The following is a 5,545-nucleotide window of genomic DNA, read 5'->3' as shown; positions in this document are numbered from 1 at the left end:
ACACACACACACACACACACACACACACACACACACACACACACACACACACACACACACACACACACACACACACAGCTTAATTAATTTCGCTCACTTGTCAATCTTTAAATTTATTACTGTTTGTAATGGTCGCGCCATATCGCATAAAAAACTGTTTTTTATAATTTATTTAATTTTCAAGAAAAAAACTGTTTTATAAAAAACTAATACTATCGCTCTAAAACACATATTTTTTGTTAACAATTCCATATTCTTCATTTATAAAACTTCGCATACGATATATTTCCAGATTTAATTAACTTAAATATTTAATTATTTAATTTAATTATCACCGAATTTATTACCACAAAAATTTTGGAATTACATACCACTTTACGGTTACCCGTTCAGTTAACTAAATGTTAAATTAGCATAAATAATTTTTGATATCAAGAACTTTAATTCTTCTGAGACTAAATATTTACGATTGTCTTTGATAGCATCGGTCCATCAATGTCCATCATACCTAAACAACGATTCGAAGACAACATTGTCGGTTTTGTGTATTGTACGCGAGTGATCACAAACTTCGGGATCAATATTACCAAGGCGATTGACGAGCCGTTTGTTTATCAAAATGAGTGGCATTATATCATATGCGAGCGCGCACGTCCGCGAGACTTCGAGAATGTTAATAATTGAGCTGTTGCTTCGCCGTAAACATTTCAGCTGGCTCTTTTAACGCTGATGAACTCTTGTATTTTGTTATTCGATCCTACAATTCTTTCTACATTCAACTATTAAATCACGGTGCTCTAGTGACAAATTGAACGATTCAGCAACGTAAGATAAATGTCTCAATGACTGAACTAATAAAGAAGTGTAATTAATTCTCGTTGATTGTTAATTAATGGCATTACACAAAAAGAATTAGTATCTACATAAAACTTTATTTCGTCAGTAACTGAAAAATACTTTCATACAAATCTAAAAAAAAAAACATTTAAGAGAAATTTCATTGATACATTACACCATGTCAACTATATTAATAACTGAAGCTGTAATAAAACAAATTTTTTAAATATAATTTTCAGTTTCTTGCAATTATAAAATACACACTACATTTAAATAAATATAGTATTTTATAAAATTAAAGATATAGACTCATGTCTTGTTCAAAATGAGGAAGATGAAAATATGATTACAAAACTTAAAATAAATTTTTTTTTCGCAATAATTTGCAATCTTATATGTTCTTATTACTTATTTTCATAAGTAGAAATATTCCACTTTTTCTTCTTAAGTCTTAAGAAATTCTTTATTTAATATTCTTCTTTTTAATTTGTCATTCTCTTGTTGTTATTAACAAATATCTTAAATAATTACAAATATATTGTTGATTTTTTTAATCACTGGATACATTCAGTTATTGAGACATTTACAGACCTTATACTGCCTGATTTTATCACAGTTGTATTGAACTATATTACACAGTTTATCAGAATTAATATTATCTTTAGTGATATAAAAAGGGGATATAAAGTGTCAATATTTTTAAGAATTTTTCCAATAAATTATGAATTGCATTTCGAAAATGGTGTGTTAAGCAAGGAGAATTAATTAGATTTATTATTTAATATTTATTATTTAATATTATAATATGTAAGACTTTAATTCAATTAAATTCTGATTTGATAAAATCGAAATTAATATTCAGATCTGAAGACAGAACATCTCTATTGTAAAAAAATATCGTAATAAATATTCAGGTATCTCTCTCTCTTTTTCTCTTTCTTGCATGTTCGACGTGTCAGAATGTTAACCCTTAGCTCTCCGACGTCGGCATTCCTTGTCAAGCATTCTATCTCGAAAACAATTCTTTGTACGCTCAATTTCATAGTAGGAATTATTTGCGAATACTTCTGTTAAATTATTACGCTCGACTTCACAGTAGCGTATGAAGTCGTCATTATTTAGGTAAATAGAAAGAGTGGTTTTGCCAAAGTATTTAAAAATTTAGTTAAGTATAAACTTAAAAATAATTTTGTTGGAGACAATTTATAGAGATATTTAAGAAGATATAAAAATAATTATATAAAATGCTCAAGCTCAATTTTAGCTTTGCTAAAATATCAAAACTTCTTACAACATTGCTCATTATGCTTAAGGATGTATCAAATTATATTAAATTATTTTTTTATGTATTTAATTAAATTTTTATGTACTTTGAACAAAATCGCTCCTTTCATATAATTGTACTTCAAATTGAAATGTCAGATAAAACCCGCTTGAATTGAAGCAAACAATACAATTTCGCTGCTCAATGACTAAAAATTTTACTCACAAAGGCGCTAGTTTTAGTTTTTATAAAAATATTGATATTTTATTATTTAAATAAAAATAAATAAATAAATAAAAATTATCTTTAAATTTACCGCAAAGATTATAGATTTGTGTACCAAATTGTTGAAAGACACTTCATAATTGTTTAATTTTAAGTGATAGACCGATTAATAAAATATTTGCGCAAACTATGATTTTGATTATAATGCAATGAGTTTGAAAATCAGCTTATATAAAAATATATATCGCGAAAATTCGTTTTCACATGTGAGGAAATGATTTCTCCTTTCCTGGCTACCGAGAATAGCTAAGTTCTTACGGTATCATGGAAGTGTTTATATCTCTCTTTCTCTTTTGCTTTCCGTGCATCATCGACCGCAGAAGGTGTTCTGGGCTTCGTCAGAGCAAGAGTTTACAAAGCGTTGCCAATTCACCTACCCCGCCCTCTTTCGCACCTATTCCGATATAGCACGAGCCTACTCTCGATTTTTTTCCATCCGCAAAAAGCACAAAAGAATCGTATTTACTTGTCGCGGAAAGAAAAGAATATATCAATGATCAAAAAATCATTAAAAAAATTGCTTAATAGATATCTCGAATTATAATAAATGACATTATTAAAAATATTATAATCGTTATACATAACGCTATATTAAGAAGTATTTATAAAGTGTGTGTGTGTGTGTGTGTGTGTGTGTGTGTGTGTGCGCGCGCGCGCGCGCATACGCACACGCACACACACACACACACACACACATATATATATATATATATATACATTTAAATAAATACGATAAGTGCAATGAAAATCAATTAAAAAATAGATCAATGACATCTGAAGTATCATCAGAAAAATTCAAAGAGCACTAATTTTTGTCGATCTAGAAAATTAGAGAGAAGCACTTTCGCAAATGATTAATCGTTAATTCAAAGTAATGGTTTGAGCAGACTGATAAGATCGAAACAATCTCTGAGCGCCGTGAAACTTCACGGATACGCAGTAATCACATCACCAGATGCGAGACACTCCTGATAGTTCATCAGAAGATTTATCTGACTTTTTCAATCAAGTCGACTTATCGTTCCCATGATCGTTTATATCAATCTATTTGTTGATTTGTTCCCAATAATGATCATTGTGCAAACGTTTATTTTAATATTTTAACACTTTTTTGTTTAAACACAGGAGTGTATACAACTTTCATTCGTATTACTCTTAAATCACGTAGAATTATTCATTAGATCAGATCAATCATTGTTAGTATAATTGAATTGGTCACTGCGAAAATCGGGAATGATCTTTCCAATATGAGAAAAGAGAAAGATATTTAACAAAAAATATCATTACGTGGGAAGATTTTCGTAGCTTACATTCGGCTCGACAGATGCAAGTACTCTTATATCGTATGTCTACCAAATCGCGATAAAAAAGTATGAAGCGGGCGTTTGTTTGCTTTGACAAGTATTAAAAGTATGATGGTGCACGTAGTCAGCATAGGACGAGTGTGACTCGACCACTTAGATCTCACTGAAAAACCACGACACATCCATGTGTAGAGTTGCTCTCCCTAATTACGTGTCTCGAATAAGATGTACTCATTGTACATACGTGTGATATACATGTATGTGTGTCCCAAAAAGATGCGCATACAATTGCGAAATTAATTTGCATCTGATTTAATGACTCGCACAGGCAATTATATATAATTCAACAATCTCACTACTAGATATAATAATATATAATTAAAGAGACAAAAAAATGAATACTTTTAAAAAATTTAGATAAAACTTTACACGCATATATTGCGATTATAATTATAAATATTATTCTTATCTTGATAATCTTAAATACATCAAACAAATATTATTAATAATTTGCATATATAAATTAGATAAAATCATTCAATTTTTTTCCATTAATTAATGTTATTTCAACAGTATCAAAACGATTTAACGCTATTTAATTAGAATAAAGACAAGTAATTGACATCGGCAGTAAATAATTGATATGAATATTAATACACTAATAAAAATAAAAAATACAATGACAAAACAATAATATATAAAGTATATTAATTGTAAATTTATATTTAATCAAAATTTATATTTAATCAAAATTTATATTTATTCCGATTACAAAAAGCATTGGTATTTATAACGCGTAACTAAACTTTGCAAAGTTTTACTTTTTTATTTGTGCGCATTTTCTTATAATAACAAGCACATACTGTACAAAAATAATATATTAATATTAATAATAAATTAATGCTATACATAATAAGTGTATACGGAATTTTTATATCAACACATTTCTGAAGACGCGATTTTAAGATAATGCCGGGTTCGCTCAACCGATCCGACACTTTTATAGAGAAAGTGCAAAGAATGCGAACTCATTGATCGCTGAATTAACCCAGCAATTGACAAGTTAAATTCAAGACTAATCGTTGTTCGTTCAATCAGGCAGCCGCAGTCATTTATTACACCACGTGGGGTATAAAAAATACGCATGAGAAAAACAGGATTTATAAAAAGATATATCTATATGTATGTATACATATATATGTTTATAATTACGTTAAGTTGATTTCGTAAATCTCCGAAATAAATTAAATATGATACTTAAAATTATAATTTAATATGATTTTTTTTTCTAATTATGTCTTTAAATAAAATTTCATCATTTTAATAGAAAAGATAATATTGTAACAAAAAAATTTTTCTAAATATAGAATTTGGGTGAGTGTAAAATATTTATTTTAATATAATTTAAGAAATATGAGGAAACGATTTTGCTAAAGTATCTAAAATTTAGCTTTAGTTACAGATCTGAAAATAATTTTGTTGAATCATCAGCAGTAAATAATAAAAATAATATTTACATAGAAATCTCAAACAATAATACAAAAAGTTTTGACATTCTAGCGACTAATTTAAATAACACATTCTACATAATTATTTTAATAATTCAACAAAATTAGACCTGTATCTAGCTATATTTTTAAATACTTTACCAAAATCTTCCTTTCTGCAAAAATTATATCATTATTTAAAATATTTTGATGCTTCGTTTTACGACTATCTGTTGCAATAGTGCAATATTGGAAACATTTTTTAATTAATAACCATAATGCTATTAAATCATTAACGTATAAATTAACGTATAAATGTGTATATATATATATATATATATATATATATATATATATATATATATATA

Source organism: Atta cephalotes (assembly GCF_000143395.1).
Source record: "Atta cephalotes unplaced genomic scaffold scaffold00003, whole genome shotgun sequence".
NCBI lineage: Eukaryota > Metazoa > Arthropoda > Insecta > Hymenoptera > Formicidae > Atta > Atta cephalotes.
The sequence above is the reverse complement of the archived record's forward strand: the minus strand, read 5'-3'. Positions refer to the sequence as shown.